At 46.0% G+C, this 21,315-nt stretch overlaps 1 protein-coding gene across 1 annotated transcript in view; it reads left to right on the top strand.

Annotated features, from left to right (window-relative positions):
- Positions 1-21,315, top strand: part of LOC144818783 (glyoxylate reductase/hydroxypyruvate reductase-like) — a 228,384-nt gene that overhangs the window by 125,003 nt on the left and 82,066 nt on the right. The window lies entirely within an intron of this gene.

Below are 21,315 nucleotides of genomic sequence, written 5' to 3'. Positions count from 1 at the left end.
CACCGCACGAGATCGTTCCAGGATCCTTGGTGATGGTCCGCAATTTTGACAGATCAAGTCCGCTGGAACCACGTTGGAAGGAGCCACGTCAGGTCCTCTTGACCACCCGAACTGCCGTCAAGTTAGAAGGCAGGAAGGGGTGGGTCCATCTTTCTCATGTAAAACTTTTCAAAGGACCAAAGCCAGTCGTCAAAGACATTGCCAAGAACATTTCCCAGGATTCGAAGGATTGCCAGAACATTGTTTTAAAGGACTGTCCCGCACCAGACTTTATTACAACCCCTCCCTTGTTAGAGAAAACTCCGCAACAGGAGTATAAGCAAAAGCTCAGGTCTAATAAGTCAGCCAGTTTGATTGTATAAGTCCTCCCCTAGGTGAAACGGTTAAATTGTTTCTGACATGTATAAAATAGACCCCCATAGTGAGAGAGTCAGTCGAAGTTCACTACAATGTATCGTTTTTCTGAGTTTCATATTGTTTCTCAGCATAATGATTTCTTGCACCAGCTATGCTTTCTATCTGTGTTTTCCAGTTTCTCATGTAAATATGTCTGCTCATGCTACAGTAGAGCACACGTTTAGTGATCTGCCTCCTCACGAATATTCATACCGCCTCGCAATGCGTAATAACACATTCATCCGTATGTTACATTATTCACACCAGACCAGCAATGCCACTAATTGTTGGGTGTGTGGTCGACTCCCCCCTTTCCAGACACCGAAGGGAGTTCTGCCACTCTTTCCTTATCCATTCTCACACAATGGTTCGTGTGGAGCATGGTCCACGTTAACGTCATCCTCAACAGATATGTCTTTTCTCAACAGTACATGTTTCCCTGACAAGCAAGGTTTCCCCCACAGAACAGGTTTAGATTTAGAAAATGAAGTATATAATATAGGAAATTATTCGTCGAATTTCATGGTCCTGAATGTTCAGTCTGATACTACTCCAGACTCACCCGCTATTTCAGTACTACCAGTCAAAGGCGAATTATGTGTCCGTAGGTATGGTTCTGTACATATAGGTCATAGTGAATGTACTACTGTTATCCAGTATAGTGACAGTAGGAAATCTATTTTTATAGCTTCACGTCATTCTTATTTTGTTTGTGGTCAAACTGCATATGTTCGTCTGCCCCTCGATTGGGAGGGAACCTGTTACATTGCCTTCCTACTGCCACCTGTTTTTCTAGCCCCACCTGATTATCATAGGAATTCTTTCTTAGTACACACTAGACACAAGAGAAATCTCCCGATTGTCGATTATACTGAAACCGCCGCAGAGCAATTCATTGATATAGATAAAGGTGTTTTCCCTTATTTCGGTACAGTTGTAAATAGTAAGCTTATTCGTAGGTTAACAAGAACCCTTGAAGCAGTAGTAGATGAGACTGCCTCCGCTCTAGGTAACTTAACTGAAGAGCAATCCTTTATGAGAATTGTCGTTTTACAGAATCGTCTCGTCCTTGACGTCATACTGGCCGATAGGGGCGGGGCCTGTAGAATTCTCGGATCCAGTTGTTGCATTTTCATTCCAAATAACGCGCCGTCTGTTTATTCAGCTATAACCAGACTCCATAATATTGCCCATCTGTTACACCAAGATCCAGGCACCTGGACATGGTCCGGTTGGTTCTGGAATATAATTTCCGCATGGGGATGGAAAGTTCTGTCCTTTCTAGGTATTGCAGTAGCGATCATATTTAGCTGCTGCCTCTGTATACAATGTGGCCCTGCGATTTGCAGCATGTGTGCTACCTCTTGTATTCCTAGTCCCAAGTCCCGTTCTAAATCTCGTTCCAAGACAATTCGAGACGAGCAAATGGTACTGTATGAAATGATAGATGGTATCATGAATATTGATGTTTCCTGATGGAAACGTAGTGACAAGGAGGGAATGTGGAAAAGTAAATTTTGCCATGTTCTGTGTCCCTACGCCTCATCCATCATATGTTATGTGTGCATGACCAATATGCATATGTTATTCCCCATTTCTGATTAAAGACGCAATTACAGTTGTGTCCACCTCTAGTATGTTAGTTTCCAGTCCTCGTGAATACTACGAATATCAGGCCTATGTAAGTAATGTTGCCACGTTTCTCAGTGTGCACGTTATTCCATTATAAAGTCCCCGTTTCTAGGCCTCAAAAAGGGCCCGGACTACAGATTCAGCTCCTGTCTCCTGAAAGCCTCGCTGAGGAGCGATACAGCCCCCACCTGTATCCTCGACCTTTCACTTACTTCCTGCCTCGCAGTGCCCGGTGCACCCCGGCTCTGCCTCTGAGTCTGCCAAAAGTATGTTATAGTTCCTGCTATCAGTTCAGTCCTCCTCCTCTGCATTCCTAAGCTACTGAACTGCATCAATAGTTTCCGTCATTGTCTAGCCTTCTCGTCTCCACGTTAGAGAAATACTGTATTTAATGGTCATTTAATATTCTTCATCACGCACTACATGTAGAATAATGCATGGTCCAGTCTTAGAGTCAAGTTAGCCTCTCCCCTCATGACTTCTAGTTCATATCAACATGTTCCCTAAACATCAGATACCAGATAGGGTTTAGGTACATGTCGCTCCGACCCTCCAGACTCTAGTCTCTGCTCCTAGCACAGAGTTCGTAGCCCCCAGCTTCTCCTAGTAACACGTCATTGCTAGTTTTCGCGCACCATTAGGTTAGAGGTCCCGGCTCCTCCTATGTGTCCGCCCATTCATGACATATTCTGTTACGTTCACATCACATGTCTATGTAAACTCCCAGTTACACCCACTTTTACTGTTATCTTTCGCGATTGTTACACGTCACGCCTTCTACTCCACCCACTGTTACGCCTACTGCAATGTAATGCTATGTGTTCGCGCTATGTATATATGCCTGTGTCTTGTTATTGAATGTTAGCGCGCTCATCCCAGACCTAGCCCCGGCAGCTGCCGGGCCTCTTTTCCCCTGTCATTCTGTTCCTATGCAGGTTGTCCTGATCCTGTCCTTATGCTGTAATAAACCTGCAGAAACTCCTACTACCTCGAATCTTGACTCTTATTTATTGAGCTATCTGGTATTCATTCATTGATCCAAAAATAGGGTATTATTTATTTATTTACCACAGTGGGGGTGCTCTGAATCAGTCTGGCACCATCCCGAAGTTTATGTTGCCAAACAAACTTGCAGTTCCTACTGGAAAGTGGAAACTACACAACAAGATTACCAAGGGTCAGGATGGACTGTTTCCATGAGGAACAGGATCAGTACTGATTTTCATTTCAAAGTGGCACAGTGGGCAAAAAACAATAGTTTGGAATACTAAATGAGTGATTGCAACTATTTAGACTATTTGCAAGCATTTATTGCTTCACCGTTTGGGTGCTTGACTGGTAGTAGTATGTCTAGAAACTTGACACTGGTGAAGGTTTCTAAGCCTACTACTGCCAATGTTTGTGAATTCAAGGAGCACACATATGGGTGCAGATGTACTACTTTTTTAGTAAACCAGTCACCATATATAATTACATTTCCTCTCCAAAAATGGACAAGTTAAAAGCTCTTTGTGAAATGAGACCAACAAAAAACACCCACAGTGATATAGGAAAATCTACTTTGGGCCTTCGGACATAACTTCCAAGCCAAGAATGCAGCATTTAAGGGATGTCACACCCCAAACTCACCCCTGAAGCTTTTTAACTATGGGCGGAAAATCCATTCCGCTTGTGGAATTTGCGGATTTTTGGCAATTTTGCGATCCGCGAATCTCGCGAAATTGCCAAAAAAAACGCAAATCCGCTCACGGGCGGATTTCAGTTAAGGCAGGTGCTCGAGTTGAAGAAAGCTAACTTTGTAACCATTTTAGAATGGCGCCGGCAAGCTGCCAGAGTTGCAACTTGCAAGTAAGCAACTCTGGCAGCTTGCCGGCGCCATTCTAAAATGGTTACTAAGTTAGCTTCAACTCGGGCACCTGCCTTAACTCTGTAAGTGCTTCTTTTGGGCCAAAAATTAAACCTCAACAGGAAGCACTTACAGATATAAATAAAGCAGGTGCCCGAGTTGAAGCTCAAATTCAGTAACGTTTTAATCAGCCCAAAACAATAGTGAGCATAGTCGAGGCTGGGCAAGTGTGCTTTAACCCCATAACTGCCGTCGAAAATTAGCTGTAATACTCGAGGGAGGTCTTTGCATCCATGAGTTTCTCGAGCGCAATCCCCGTGTAGTTCCTGGGACCAGGAGACTGCTTTCTCCTCACCTGCTGCCCTGCTCGCTCTCTGACCCTTTATTCACAAGAGGCATGTTGACACGCATAGAAGCCCGCACCACACACTAGCGGTATCAAATGTCTTCCCGCCCTTTCCCAACTATGATGGACAGCTCACTCAAGGGACCTCGGCGCCTTTTGGCGCGGTGGCAAAGTTACAGGCACAGAGGGTCACTGGAGGCAAATCTTCTGGCCCTTTACGCAGCTGCAGTGTAGGAAAAGCACTATACATTTACCCAACGAGGTAGCACTTACTGATTAGCCATTAGAAAGTACTCCAGTTGAGTAGAGGTATTGCACAAAACGGTGGCAGCTTCGTGAATAACTATGCAGGGCAGGATTCATTCTGGCACGAGGCTCCTGTCACAAAAATTAAACCTCAACAGGAAGCACTTACAGATATAAAGCAGGTGCCCGAGTAGAAGCTCAAATTCAGTAACGTTTTAATCAGCCCAAAACATTAGTGAGCACGGTTGAGGCTGGGCAAGTGTGCTTTAACCCCATATCTGCCGTCGAAAATTAGCTGTAATACTCGTGGGAGGTCTTTGCATCCATGAGTTTCTCGAGCGCAATCCCCGTGTAGTTCCTGTGACCAGGAGGCTGCTTTCTGCTCACCTGCTGCCCTGCTCGCTCTCTGACCCTTTATACACAAGAGGCATGTTGACACGCATAGAAGCCCCGCACCACACACTAGCGGTATCAAATGTCTTCCCGCCCTTTCCCAACTATGATGGACAGCTCACTCAAGGGACCTCGGCGCCTTTTGGCGCGGTGGCAAAGTTACAGGCACACATGGTCAGTGGAGACAAATCTTCTGGCCCTTTACGGAGCTGCAGTGTAGGAAAAGCACTATACATTTACCCAATGAGGTAGCACTTACTGATTAGCCAGTAGAAAGTACTCCAGTTGAGTAGATGGAAATCACAAAAAAATCTGCGAGTTCGTGGGAAAATCTGTGAATTCGTGGACTTTTTTGCGATTTCACGCTAATTCGCGGACCGCATATCCGCAAAATTCACCCATACTTAAAGCTTTTCATCCCTATTGGGCTTTATAGTTCTCCCGGGGTATCATGATCGCGTACAACACAACAGCTTCGAGTTCCAGGCCCTGGGATCAATTATTTCAAATGTATTTACACTTCACACGCTCCTCTTCCTCTCTGCTAAAAGAAGCCTTGATGGTAGAGTTGCCAAAATCGGTGCCTGTAGACACGGCTCCATGTTTCTAGTCCTCGCCGTATACAAATCCTTCCAGAAGTGACTGACAAATAGAGGTGTCACATTAACAGGGCAAGGGGAGCCAGAGAAGAGCCTAGGGCCTGGTTTTGGCACTAAGAGTCTGCGCATGAACCAAGCCATGAAAATGTTGGCATGTGTATCACCCAAACCCATTATGTAAAAGAAGGATACAGTCTCTTCAAAAATCAAAAAAAGTATTTCATTAACATGTGGAAGCGTTCCATCTTCGTACATCAGATTATATCATTCCATAGACAGACATTTATTATAAGTGAGGCTTCCTGTACGCCGTTTTCACCAATTTTTACAGATCAATACAGACAGATCCCCATTTATTTTCTTGTCTGTATTTATTTTTAAGTGTGGATAAAAACAAAAATGTGTGTGAATCTAAATGATGTCAGTCCTAGCTGCCAAGCGAATACTTGTGCGGATTGAAAAGCTAGGGGTTAAAAAAAGAAAGGAATTTTAGTAAAGAGGCTAAAACAGCAGTAGATATGCACAGGGTGAATACTAAAATGTGTATGTTTTCATATAAGTGCGTTGATTTATCATCAGTGGGTTATCATATCACTGAAAGCTCTCTCAAGCTCTCAAGCATTCAAGCATTCGTGTACATTTATCGGTTAAATAAATGTGGAGATATACTAGTTTCAGCTTCTTTTTTTTTACAAAGCCCAAAGCAAATAGGGATAAATACAGATAAAATTAGCAGAAAATAAATATGGATAAATGCTGACAGAAAAGTGAAAAAAAATAATTTCTAAACATGAAATAAAAAAGTATGGCTTTCCCCCTAATGGAAATGCCATTAGTGGACTAAAAGGCAAGCCAGAAGTCTTGCAAAACCTAAACGAGGCCTAGATTCTTAATACAGATGGAGCAACATTATAGTTTATTAAATCAAACATAAGAGGTGCTTGCACTGCGCACATCCTGAACTCAGGTAATTAAAAGTGCTCTTACTTATGATATTAAAGAAAAAGGAGGCTCGATGAGATGAAATGTTTGCCTAGGATCACACAATTTGGACAAGCATGGACGTCAGTATTGATTCCAGGTTATCTGGGTTCACATTTTGAAATTCTGCCACTCTGTGTATATCGCTTTCGATCTCACTCTCTCTCTCATTTTCCATCAAAGGTTATGGTTTTGAAGGGTTGGACTGGGCTAGAGGGCAATCTGGCAGCGCCCGGTGGGCTGGTCTGACAGGTCAGTGTGTGGACCAGGTTTCCTATTGTTTGTTGGCCTGTTTTTTGTTTTGATGGGCCAGTTCTTTAACAGTTGATTTCCCAGATATTAAAAAAAACATGGCCTGCAGCAAAGTGAAATTCATGCAGCCCCATAAATTGCATAAACACATGTAAAGCTTGTCATTACAAGTTCAAAACTGCCCTAATTTGGAAACATAGGTCACTTTTTACCTAATGGAGTAATGGGACTACTTTCATTCTGATGTCTCAGCCTTTTTTTCTTTCCCGGTTCGACCCTGCTAATTTGTGTTTTATTCTTGGGGCACAACAAGATAAACCAACACAGACATAGTAGACCTGACTTAGGGCACCCAGACCCAGTTATTATCAAACCAATAATGTATTTATTTGGATGGTGCTTGTTAGACCTGTTAGCCTTGGGGTGGTATGCCACCCAACTGTTTGCCTTTACCCTCCACTTTTTTGCTGAAATTCATATTTGTTGGACTTAGGATGCTCTGCAGTTTACTGCTGCTAACCAGTGTTAAAATGCTTATACTCACCCTCTAAAACATGCTAACATTGGCTTTCACCTTTTATTGCATACAAGTCACCCCTAGGATAAGCCCTAGATAGCCCATCAGGCAGGGTGCATTGTAATTAACCCCTCCCATGCTCATGACGAGCTGAGCTCGTCATGAGCCACGGTTGCCGTGTGCTCATGACGAGCTGAGCTCGTCATAACGGCTCCAACACTCGCACGCTGGGCTAATTCCCCCGCTGTGCTGAGCGTTCTAAGGAAACGGGTGTGGCAGAGACAAGCTCAGCTCGTCATGAGCACACTGCCACCGTGGCTGTGCGCGCCCACTAGCACAGCGGGGAATTTACCCCCGCGGATAAGGGGTTAAAAGGTTGGAGATGTACTTTTACATTTTACATATCCTGGTGGTGAAAAACTCCTTAATTTGTTTTTCACTACTGTGAGGCCTACCTTTCCCATGGGATAGCACATGGTTGCCTTATTACATTTAATACGTGCCAACTTTTAATTGGGGACAGTTGAATATTTCATGTTTGGTGTCTGAGAAATTGCAATTAAAATCCTCTTTAATGGTAAAGTCATATTTTAAGTTACAGTTTTGAAAATGCCACTTTTAGAAAGTTGGTTTGAAAACTAAAGACCTGGCAACGATTTTAGTTGCTGCTATTTATTTGGAAGCAGACTTGGACCCTCAGTTAAATCTATTGTGAGGATCTGTTGAAACTAATCATAAAAGATTGCAAAATAGTTTACACAAAATATACAAGTATTTAGTACATCAGAATATGTGAAAAAACACCAACAATTCAAGTTTAAACAAAATTAAATCAAAAGCAATGAATTATAAACATTCATAATTGTGACGTATCGTGAAATAGTTAAAGTTGATTTAGTGACTATTTCAAAACACAGTTACGTGTAAAAGTACACCAGAACAAATTTTTACATCTCGATGGTCCTAATACTCATTTATTTCCTGATTTTTAGGGCCATTCCCACAGAGGGCTAAGTTTTATTTGTTTTCAGCAAAGCCTAGTCCTTCTTGTCACAAGCGGTACAAACCAAATCACTATTAAACAGACCGCACGCTATGCCCACACACAGATTAATTGCTTTCACTGAACACATTGTTTATGATTTGCTCAAAATTAAAAAACTCTTATAGAATCAGAGTGCCTGGCACTAATATGACTAGCAACAGATCTTAGACTATTTCCCGTCCAACAAGAAATAATGCTGTTGCGGGACTCTGAATCAAACGAGATTATTGACGGACTACAAATCCCACAGTTCCATAGTATCACGTGATCGTCTCTTCCACAAAAGTAGGAGCCGCCCCAAACAAATGCGATACCTTTTGAGGAGAGAAACACGGAAGCCATAGCCCCTGAAGAAACACATGAAAAGTCAGGTGAGACAGGCGTCTTTGAATTTAGTATCACGCAAAGTAGCAAAGTCAACCCAATGCGCGTCAGCTACAAGCTGTTTTTAACTATTGCAGATAAACTTAAGATTGGAAGTTTTTCCTCATTGTGTTCGTGCTGCAAGCAGAACCTATTGAAACACCGAGGACCAGACAAACTCCACGAGCCAAGTAAGCCATTATGAACTTACCTGTTAAACTCGCAACTCAGTCACAATGTTTCAAGGATAATAAACGACTTAGCTCAAAGCACATAGTTTTACCATAGATCAGCGGAACATCCGCGAACAATGCGAAAAGAAGTGTGGCCAGCAGCGTGCACTGACACTGTCAATATATAGTGAGTATGTTTTCAAATTATGCGTAAACAGAGAGCGCATTATCCAAAATGCAGAGACAAGTGACAACCCCTTGCCCTTTTTTGTCCCCATGCAGACCTGAATATTCGCAAATAAACCAGCGCATAAAATCTGCACTCCAAGTATGTATGTATGTATAAACCATTTTATAGCGCGCTCCATTACTGGTGAGTATCCTGGCGCGGTGTGGGAAAGACAAAGAACAGAAACCAGCCAAAGAACGCTCTAAATAGTACTCGAAAAAAGATGTGTTTTTAAATTTTTCTTAAATAAGGCCACAGTGTGCATAGAGCGCAGGTCGAAAGGAAGGGCATTCCAAGCTCGGGCTACAGTCACCGAAATTGATTGTCCACCAAGCCTTGCTCGTTTAAAACGTGGGAGAGTCAGTTTAAACATAGCAGATGACCTGAGGTTACGTGAAGAGGATTTCTAGAATTACATAAAGGTAAATCCTTGTCACATTAGCAAACTATGCAAATAAACAAAGAGAAAAGAGAAGACGTTAAGTATTTTATTTATTTATTGTTCATTAGTAGGTACACAGTCCTGCCCTGAAGAAAAAACGTGAATTACATGAACGGTTTGGAAACGCGTCGGCATTCAACATCTGTTACGAATGAACCTCTTAACACCCACCGAAGGCCCAAAACATTAAGGACAATCCATTAAGACTAGGCTTTGCCGAAAACAAATAAAACTTAGCCCTCTGTGGGAATGGCCCTAAAAATCAGGAAATAAATGACTATTAGGACCATCGAGATGTAAAAATTTGTTCTGGTGTACTTTTACATGTAACTGTGTTTTGAAATAGTCACTAAATCAGCTTTAACTGTTTCACAATAGGTCACAATTATGAATGTTTATAATTCATTGCTTTTGATTTAATTTTGTTTAAACGTGAATTGTTGGTGTTTTGTCGCATATTCTGATGTACTAAATACCTGTATATTTTGTGTAAACTATTTTGCAATCTTTTATGATTAGTTTCAACAGATCCTCACCATAGATTTAACTGAGCGTCCAAGTCTGCTTCCAAATAAATAGCAGCAACTAAAATCGTTGCCAGGTCTTTATTTTTCTAACCAGTTTATTGTCCTTCCTGGCCACGTATGGACAAGACCCCCCTAGTGTTTGAACTTTTAGAAAGTTGGCATTTTCCTGCCCTAGCTATTTGGGGCCTGCAGCCTGTCCTAGGTCACATGACTGTGTACAGTCGGCAGTTGGGCTTTGTTAATTCCTCCCAAGCAGTAACACAATAGAGAGATTAGGTGTGTCTGGGGAGGTCATCAACCGGCAGGATGAGGGGCAAAGCTGGGCACAGCTCCACTTGCAACTGAATAGGCCATGGTCTGCCCTCACACAAAAGACCCCTGCATTGTTTGCGCAGCCAGCTTGGAGCCAGAGCAGGGGAGTCAGGAAACTCCAAGCACCTCAAAGGGAATTCGCTAGAAATCTCCTATTTCAAAGGCGGCTCCAGGTATAAAATTAGGACCCTCAGACCCACTCTTCAGTTTACTTTCTGGACCTGAGGAAGGACTCTCAGAAGTCCGCCTGATGCTGTGGCATGCTGTGTAATACACAAGACTGTTTTTCTGCACCTGGAAGGACTACTTTGCTACCTGTAGACTGCCTTGAACCATCAGAGGCTGAGGAGAGTAGAGCAAGGGACAGGGTTGCGTGCGCCATGTGAGGCAGCACAAACAGCTCTGTAGAGTTTTTCTGCCAAAACTGCAATGTCTTCAGCCACAGTCTGTGTCAGAGACACCATGCCGAAGTTGTGACATAGAGCATTATCCATGGTGTATGGTGCTCAATATTTTGCTCTATAGGACCCAATAGAAACCCTTTAGAGTAGGTGCATGTTCATGTTTTCTGAAATTAAGATTCAGACGTGTTCCCCTTTGCCATTTAATTTGAAGTTAAGAAATCATCTTAGTAAGCCCTGCATATATGTTTTTCAGTAGTCCAATTGTGGGAGAATCAGATCCTCAGCTAAATCAAAGTGGAAGTTTCACTAGAACACCAGGTTGATCTTCTTTGTCAAGTTTAGTTTGTTGTTCATTCCATTCACCATCGGGTTAACATACGGGAGAAAGGCGCTAGAGGGCGCCGAGCAAGATGGCCGCACCTGCGTGAGGCTCCGCCGAGACCAGCTAATATTTGCTTATTTATCCTTTAATCCTACCTCTTGAGCCCCGTAATTGAGTGCTGCCGACTCCGCTGACGTTGGGGAATCACTGGTGCTTTTCCGGCTGGGCAGCCGCTGCGGTGGGCATCCCCCGGACCGATCGACCCTTCACTGGGTTACTGCCGGCGGAACTTCGGCCCGAGAGGAGGAATCAGCACGCTGTGGTCCGGGCTGCGGGTCCCCCTACTCCCGGCGAGGAGTGCCTGAGTGACGATTTGCTCGGGGCTTGAGGTGGCGCTGCCGGGCGTGGAAGCCTCTGGAAGGAACCGGAACGACGGCGGGCCGGTCCCGGCTCTGCCGGTTGCGGTGAGTGGGGCGGGGCGCTACGCGAGCCCGGGGCTGCGGAGGTGGTGTCGGGCTGTGCTGGGCCGCGCTGCGTGAGCCGTAGCTGGTGGGGGGTGTGAGGAAGCGGCCTGCTGGGAGGTGGAAGGCCCGGGCGGCGTTGCCGAATTGCGCTGAGCAGAGGCAGGCTGCTTGCTGCACAGTGAAGAAGAGCTGGACACTGCTGCACAGTGAAGGGACATTCTGTGCGCGCCATTTTGTGACCTCCTGGCTGCATCGGTGGAGGTGACGTGGGCGCCACCGGGAGCATATTAACTACGGTGCAGGCGTCGCTGGGAGCACTGAGCGCGATCTAAGGCCCTGGGGCTATAGCGGAAAATTCGACTGAGGGAGCTGCTGTGCAGCCATAAGCTACGAGAACTGGGTGATTGACTGCGGGACACTTTGGCTACGCACAGACTGCGCCCCGGCCTGAGTCGCACAGAACGCCACCATGGGTAGGACGGAGAGGAACCAGCCGAAGATCACGTTTGAGGCCAAAAAGACGGCGCACATGTCATCCCAGGAGCCGCCTAACAATGAACAGGAGGGGGCGACGGGGGGCACTCCGAATTTGGAATCCACGCTGATAGCTATGCAAAAGACCCTCCAGTTGATCGAGGGCACTATGGAGGCTGTCAATCACCGCCTGGACCACATGGCGACGCAATTTGATCGTCAAAATGAACGGATGGGGGAGGTGGAGCAGAGGGTGTCCGCTACCGAAGATGGCCTTGCGACGGTCTCAACTAAGGTCTTCAACATGGAGAGGGTTCTGGCGGTCATACAGACAAAGAATGAGGAGTTGGAAGGGAGGTCCAGAAGGAGCAATATCCGCGTCACGGGCCTGCCAGAATCCACGAATGTTGGTCGCATGGAGGACTTTATGGAACGTATGCTTATAGACATCTTTGGAGCGGACCAATTGTCTAGCGTCTTCATAGTGGAACGCGCCCATCGCTCCCTGGCAAAACGACCGCCACCCGGGGCCACGCCGCGTCCGATAGTAGCCAAAATTTTGAACTATAGGGACCGAGACACCATTCTGCGCCTTGCAAGGGAGAAAGGGTCCATTGAATATCAGGGTAGCAAGCTTCAGTTTTATCCGGATTTTACCGTGGCGGTGCAGACAGCACGCAAAGAATTTGCCACAGTGAAACAGCTTCTGCGTGTTGAAGACATTCCTTATGCCATGCTATATCCTGCTCGCCTCCGGATAGGGCCGCCGTCGGATAACAAGATCTTTTCCTCTCCTAAGGCGGCTATGGACTACGCCAAACAACAGAAGAAACGCAAAAGGGCACCTGCTGGGCTTCAGGAAGACGGGGACGGACAGCAGGATGAAGTAGCCTAAGTTTTTGTGAGCGTTCCACGGCGGGGGTGCGCAATTGAGCAGTGCTGCATTGTGCCTCTTTTGGGTTTGCGCTGAGGGCGGTCGTGCCCGTTCCCGCAGTCCTTGGGTGTTGGGCTGGTCTCGAACGGACCCTGCGGATAATACTGAGGGACGAAAGGACAGTACTACATCCCAGTTGCCTAGACATACCATTTGACCTGCTGTATTGATCATGTGAAATGTTGGGGCTGTGGGGGGACTGGCTTGACGCTGGGGGTGTGGGGGGGCATGGGAGCCTATTGTGTGGATAGCTTTGGCGCTGTGCACCTCTGTTGTCATCTTTGCTGATACATGACAGTCTTAGTGGGTGTCGTATAACTTTGCGCTGCCGCTTAGCGGCTACATTGCCTCTCTCAGACTCTCGGTAGATGGGGGTGATAGGGGGGGGGGTTTTGATCATTGAGACTGGTCTTGCTCTCGTCAGTTTTCTGGCGGGAGTTGTGCGCCGCTGCGCCCCTGGCTATGGGAGATCCCCACACACAGTTGAGTGCATGGTTGGGGGTTGCAATGGGGGGGGGGGTATGGGATGGCTTTGGCAAATTGGGGCTGCTGAAGTGGGTGGGGGGTTGGGGGAAGGGTTCCTGGAGTTTGTTGGGGTAATGTTCCGTGTCATGGTTAGTGGTTGGGGTTCTGAATTACCTGTGAACTGTATTGATTCCTGTTGGCATTTGCTCGAGGTACCTTGCAGGAGTGCTAGTGACCCCGCTGGGTCGCTGGGTGGAGATAGCTGGGTTGATGGGTGGGTGCTGGAGGGGGCCTATAGGTTGCTGGGCTGCTTGAGTGATTGGCGATATGGATCGGGGGGGTAAACTCACATGTGTCACATGGAATGTGCGGGGACTTAATCGGCCGCAAAAGACACGGCAGATGCTTGCTTTTCTAAATAGGCACGGTGCTCAGGTTGTTTTTCTTCAGGAGACTCATCTCCGGGGGAGGGCGGCTGAAATGGTGGGTAAGCAATGGGCGGGTGTCCGACTAGCCACGTCCTTTTCCTCATATGCCCGGGGAGTGATGATTCTGGTGAAAAAAAATGTCCCGTTTGAAATACACCATGAGGAAATTGACCGGGAGGGTAGATATATTCTCGTGCAGGGTAAATTGTGTGGTAAGATGCTCACCCTTCTTAATGTGTATGGTCCCAATGTCGATGACCCTGAATTTTATGTGATCCTTTGGAACAAACTTTATATGCTTCCCCCATCGGCGATCATCTGTGGTGGTGACTTGAATGTCAAGCTGGATACTGAATTGGACAAAAAGCAGGACAGGCCGAGTGGGCGTAAGAAGGCAGCTGATGCGGTATGTGAGGGTATGCATGGCCTACAACTGTTGGATGCCTGGAGAATGAGGTACCCGACCAGGCGAGAGGGTACATGTTACACGTCTGCGCATGATACGTGGTCAAGATTAGACTACTGGCTGGTAACTCGTGATGTGCATGGATGGGTGACGGGTGTTGACCACCTTCCTCGCACTATCTCTGATCATGCGCCTGTGAAGCTGGTGATGCAACTGCCTACGTTTGCGCCTGCTCCTTTCACGTGGCGTTTCTCCCCTGGTGTGTTGTCTGATCAAGTACTGCGTGAGAGCCTACGTCAGATTATTGAGGAGTTCTTTGAGCACAATGTGGGGTCTGTAGACAATATGAGTACTGTATGGGAGGCTTTCAAGGTGACGGTGAGGGGGGCGTGTATTGGCCTGAAATCCGGCGTGCTGACGTCTCTGCGGGATTCTATGGCCAGACTGGAAAAAGAGTTGGTGGCTCTGGAGCGTCGCCTGGAGCACAGTGCGGAGGCCGTTTTATTGGCTGAGGTCAGGACGAAAGTCACTGAATATAATGAACTGGCGGAGCAGGAGGTGAAATTTCTATCCAAGCGCTCCACGGCTAGATACTATGGGGAGGGTGGCAGGCCGGGGAAGGGCCTAGCGGACAGGATCAAGGAACCCTGGGCGCGGCACTGTTCTGTGCAGGAGATTGACGATCAGGGGGAGGTGGTAACTAGTTCGGAGGGCATTCTAAATTGCTTCGCGACACACTACGCACAACTTTACGAGCACAGGGACACGGCGGATGAGGAGGAAGTGAATAAGTATTTCGAGGACATAGCTCTGGTGTGGTTGTCCAGAGGACAGCAGGAATTTCTGATGCATCCCGTCACTGAGGCTGAGTTTAGGGAGGCGATTGCTGCTCTGCCGAACGAGAAGGCGCCGGGCACGGATGGCTTGTCCTCCGAATTCTATAAAGAATATGCAGATTTGCTGATCCCACAGCTAGCGATGGTTTTGGAGTAGGCGAGGGATTGTGGCCGACTTCCGGCGACCATGCGAGAGGCGCTGCTGGTGGCGTTGCCTAAACCAGGGAAGCCCCTGAATAAATGTGAATCTTATCGCCCCCTGTCACTCATGAACACCGACGTGAAAATCATTGCCAAAGTCTTAGCCACAAGATTGCAACTGATTCTCCCTGTCATGGTATTGCCGGATCAGTCAGGGTTTGTCCCTCTCAGATCGACTACACATAATCTGCGGGCGCTATTCGCTGTGCTCCATCTCCTTAAACCTGAGTTGGCTGCGGTGGCGGTCATGCTTGACGCCGCCAAGGCCTTTGATTCGGTGGCGTGGAAGTATATGTTGGCAGTTCTGCACCGGATGGGGGTACCGTTCTTCTTCACTTCGCTGGTTGCGCTCTTATATACTGAGCCCACGGCAAGAGTGAGGGTTAATGGTCATATTTCCTCCTCGTTTCCGATACAACGGGGGACGAGGCAGGGCTGCCCGCTCTCGCCCTTACTTTTTGCTATCATGATGGAACCACTGGCCTGTATTCTGCGGCAGAAATATGCGGAGGCGGCGCTGAAATTCCCTCTTCGATCTTTGGCAGTGTCAATGTATGCTGACGATATGGTTCTCTATGTTCGTGAGCCGGCGATCCACCTCGAAAACATACTCCGGGAATTCATTAAGTTTGGTCACCATTCTGGGCTGACCATTAATTGGGACAAATCATTTGTGCTGCCTCTTAGGGATGCTACGTACCAGATCCCGTTGGAATTCCCCCTGGAATGGGCGACTGAGTCAGTTCGTTATCTCGGCGTCTGGGTTCACAGGGACTCCCAAGAAATTATTAGGGCTAATTATGGAGTGGCTGTCTCTAAGCTGGAAGATCAGGTGGCACGCTGGACACGGCTCCCTCTGACGCTGGCAGATAGAGTGTCCTTAATAAAAATGGTAGTTCTGCCGAAATTTCTTTATCTCTTTGTAAATATTCCAGTTCCACTGAAATCACACTTCTTTGCTAGACTGCGGTCACTGCTGATAACTCTCACCTGGGCAGGTAAAAAGCCACGGGTGACATGGGAGGTACTGACCAAACCATACGAGCTAGGGGGGTTTGCCGTGCCGGACATGAAGCTTTATTATCTCTGTGCGCAGGCACATTTTGCGATTTACTGGCTGTGTGCTCCACCGTACACGCCGCATGTGGCACTTGAAGCCAGTGCTGTTTTACCGTATCCACTGAGGGCCAAGATTGTCAATGACCATTCGGTGTTTGAAAAGGGGGAGGTCGACACTGTAGGAATCACGGCGAAGGCCTGGAAGGAATTGGGCAGGCGGGCAGACAGGTTGCCTTTGTATGCGCCGGCCATGCCGCTGCTGTATCACTCGGGGATCTCGGTGTCCAGTGAGATAGGGGGACTACAGGTTCTGAGGGACGCTGGGCTTCAAACTGTGGGGGACCTATTCCCTGGTGCATCGTTTCTTCCCCTACAGGCTATGACGGACCGCTCCTCTAACACCACTATGTCTACCTTTATATATGTTAGGCTTCGGGCTGCGGTGCATACTCTATATCCAACGTACCCGGAGGAGCCGCTGACGCTTGGGGCGTTACAATTGCTATACACCACCAAGGATAGGTCTAAGTTGCTATCTAGACTGTACCGAGCGGCACAGGAGGATGAGGGAGGGGGCGCGGTCCAGGCTAGAGCCAGATGGGATCGAAGTCTCCCCGAACCTTTAAGTGATGAAGACTGGACTGAGTGTTGTACTTTGACAGGGGGATACATGATAAATGGTAATTTTAGACTTCTGCATTTTAAGTACATACATCAGTGGTACTACACGCCGGTCCAACTGGCTAGGTTTGGCCTTCGCGAATCTGCCTGCTGTGTTAGATGCGGTGAGGATGACGCTGACTTTGTGCACCTGGCCTGGGGATGTTCGCGCGTGTATGACTTCTGGAAGGCGGTGACTGAGACGCTTACTGCTATGACGTCGACTGCAGTTGCGTTGGATGTGCGCCTTTGCCTCCTGGGCATTGCCTCCGGTGTGTCGGTCAAGTCTAGAAGATTTGTGATATTGGCGCTTCAGCTGGCCAAGCGAAGAGTGGCGCTGAGTTGGGGGGGGAGGAGAGCGCCTGACGTACGGCTATGGCTGAATGATATAGCTTACTGTAGAGATCAGCTGACTTGTTACTATGAGGGGCTTCCTGAGGCGGCAAGACCACGGGATATATGGACTCCATTTACGCTCTATATGCTTTCCCTAGATGAATCTGACAGCGAGAGGAGTGTGAGGGCTGCCCCATCTGAAGGAGGTGCCGAATCCGAATGAGTTATGACTGAGGGAGTGTATGACGGCTGTCCTGCACTATGCATTTGAGTTACGGGAACTATTGGGGCCCTGCCAACGCCATCATTGGGTAGTGAGATCTAATGCTTGTACTGTTGCTTACAGTTGTTTTTTGACTCACTGTATATAGGTCTTTCCATGACTGCCTGCATGGGTTACCACTCACCTATTGTCAACGGGGATGATTAAATTGAAGACAATATACCTTACAGGTTTGGACTACTCACGAGGACCAGGTTTGGAGGGTGGGGGGTGGATTGGGTTTTTAGGATTGTTTGAGTTTGGTTCTTCAAAATGTAAAATGAGACCGAGACTCCATCAGGGCGCTACGGCCGCAGTCTTATGGCGTGCTATGTACATTTTTACTGTAACCATCTGTTGTGCCTTCACGAGTTGGGTATTCATAATTTGCATCCCGTTGCTAATAACGCCTATTGCTGGACTCGTATGTTTCGGCTGGTACACTGATTGCGGCCGGCCCTGTCAGTGGGTTGTAGGCACACTGCTGTGTATATATACCATGTGCAATAAAGGTCTTTCAAAAAAAAAAAAAAAAAAACATACGGGAGAAAGACAGCATAGAATCAAAAATAATTCCTAGTTTCTTCACTGTTTGTGACAACATATAGGAAAGTAAAAAGACAATGATTTCAATTGAATTGATGCAAGGCAATTGGCCCACCTCCTGCCAGGGGGGTCTTTAACTAAACATATATATAGTCATATGATACTCTCATGCATCCTAAAACGTGGAACCAATCACAACATTATGTTTCATTGATTCATCAATCCCCTCACTAGCCATAGGTGTATTCGGAGTCATCAACAAACATATGGGAATGGAGTGTTCCATGGCCTGTGCTTAGAGTCTCATGTACACATTTAATATCAGAGAATACTAGTGCTGATTTATTGTATGTCTCATTGTGAACATTCACCATCTTTGAGTGCCCCAACATTAGCATTCATTTTATGGTTTCTTGCTATACCTTGATTGTGTATTTTGCAACTACAGTACCTAGTTTAGTTTTGTTTATATGGCTTCAGAGCTTTAGCTGTCTGCAAGGCCTATTATTTCCAATGAAAAGAGAATGGCCTTGGATCAGCTACAGTTAGCTACTGAATGTTAGGTGTATTATTCCAAGTCAAAGGGAGTACGTCCATTACACTACATGAAATTCATTTTTTCGTATGTGGCTGTGACTACTTGGTGAACGTAGAAGCAAACATTACAAAAATCTTCCTCCTCTCAAAACAATATGTTTTCCATTATAAGCACATGCTCACTTGAAGTATGATCTAGAAAATAGTATGAACGTGCGCTACAATATGTGTTGTTATTTTTAAAGAGAATAATTATGGTGTGGAAAAAATACAGCATGAAAAATAAAAGGAATGATTTCTTTAAACTATCACCTCACAAATATAGAGCTAAACTAATAAGTGCTCATGGTGGTCTTGTTTTTATTTCTTTGGAAAATGAAGATTTGATAGCAAGGAAAGACTTTGTGTTAGTCCTGCTTCTGCATCAACGTAAAGCAAAGTACTCATAGGAAGGGGGCCTTCTTTATTGTCTTCCTTGTGTTTATATCACTAGAAACAAAAGGGGATGATAAAGATTGATAAAGAAGGCTCCATGCTCACAGACCCTGGTTTCAAAAGAAAGACACCTCGAACGAAGAGAGCAAGGTTGATCATAGCAACTCTCTGATCTGCAAATCCCACACAGATTTGAACTATCCTATGTGGGAGATCCCATATTCTACCCCATAGGCTGTATGTGGAATCGTCCTCAGAAGAAAGTAATTAATGAAAACGTCTCTGAACACTGAAGGAACTGCAGCAGTCAAGATTGTGCACAGGGCTTAAAGGTACCCAGTTGTCCTGCAGATGGGAGAGTGGACATGTTCCTGGCAGAGCTTACCACTGCCTGCTAGATACAGTGATGAACACAGTATGGAATAGTTTTGGGAAGACAGGACACAGAAATTGACAGATAAATGCGGTATCATGAAACAGCCCCTGGTAAGACCCTGATCCTAAGCAACTGTGCCTTCTCAGCTTCTTAGAATCCACACAGCAGATTCCAGAAGTGGAAGCACTCATTGGTAGCACAGGAACAGCATCCCAGTAGCCAGGACACATTACCATTAAATGATACAACAAGTAGGCCACTTTCAATGTTCATGCCTAACAATGTTTATGAAGGGTGCATTTAAATTAGGCTTGGGCGTAACCAGAGTAATTTCAGTCATTTTCCATTGCTCTTTTGAGCCACATTTACAGAAAATTTCACACTAATACCCGAGTAATTATGAGTAACTTGGTACAAAAACCCTATCACAAGAGCAAAGGGGCCACAGCCTTAGTGAGTGTGAGTGGCTGCTTGCTGGTGCTATTCGTGTTCTATTGCTTTTAGCTTTACTTTCTTAGCGCAAAATGCATCCTCTTGTCCATTTTGGGCGCAAGGGTGCAATATGCACTACGGAAATATTGGTAAATTCTGGGTTACGCTCCTCACGTAATTTTACATAATCTTGTGTAATTTTGCAGTAATTTCGCATAATTACATTGCAGCAAATTATGCAAGTTACACCGACCTCTGACTTAAATGAAGACACTCTGGACTTGATTACGGTTCGCAGTATTGTGCTCCACATACCTAATCCCTATAGAACTTCTTTAATTCAGTAAGCTATTTTGCAATCATATAAAGTATATTCCACATTTACTTTGTAATTATATTTTTTATCTACACTGTACAGGGTTTTTTGTAATAGAAATTTTTTTTTGCTGTTCAGCTGGCTTTTTTCCAACGGTTCCAAGCCAATGGCCTCAGATATGGTTCATAATTTCGGACTTGTATTATCATTATTAACTTTGGATAGCAACGCAAAAGTTTGAACTCTACCCTTTTGCTACAAAATATATGAACCAGTTCTGGTAACTGCAACCTTCTTGTTTAACGCCCTTTCCTACTTTTTGCTGTTTGTCTTCCATATAGTGTACCAAAGACTGGAATATTGAGGAGTAGAAAGTTACCTTACATTCGTAAATCCTTTTACTTCCTCTGAATATTACTACATTATAGCGTAAGATTCCACAGGAGCAAATCTAAGGCTACTGTTGGGAATTAAGCAAACACAAGGAGATGATGGACGAAGCTGAAACTTTTCAGACACTCACCCCCAGTCACAGATCTGGGTTGAATCCATCATCTTCTTTAGCTCACTTTGCCACTGCAGTTCAGACACAGCTATATGCAAATCAGTCTTGACTATGTGCCTCATGGGAACAGTCCAGCCCGAACTGCCGAGCCAGATCTTCCCTAGATGGGAAACAAGCATCCTGGGATGCTAACCACCCTCATCATCCAGGCTAGCTTGAAACCAGTGGCTAAGTGAGCAAGGGGCCCACGTCTGGGCATACCCTGCCAATTTAGGGCAAACAAAGCAAACACAAGGAGATGATGGACAGAGCGCTGAAACTTTTCAGACACTCACCCCCAGTCACAGATCTGGGTTGAATCCATCATCGTATTTTGGCTTACTTCGCCACCACAGTTCAGACACAGCTACATGCAAATCAGTCTTGACCCTGTGCCTCATGGGTACAGTCCATCCCGAACTGCCAAGCCATGTCTTCACTGGACCGGAAACAAGCTTCCTAGGACCGGTTTCGGACTGGCGATTGGACATTACAAGTAGTACACCTTGAACGTTTGTGAGAGCACTAGAGCACATCCTTCTGTGGGCATTCAAAAACTTCCTCCGACCCTTTGCCACC

This window comes from Lissotriton helveticus, chromosome 2_1, assembly GCF_964261635.1.
Source record: "Lissotriton helveticus chromosome 2_1, aLisHel1.1, whole genome shotgun sequence".
Taxonomy (NCBI): Eukaryota; Metazoa; Chordata; class Amphibia; order Caudata; family Salamandridae; genus Lissotriton; species Lissotriton helveticus.
This window is presented reverse-complemented; position numbering and strand designations above follow the sequence as displayed.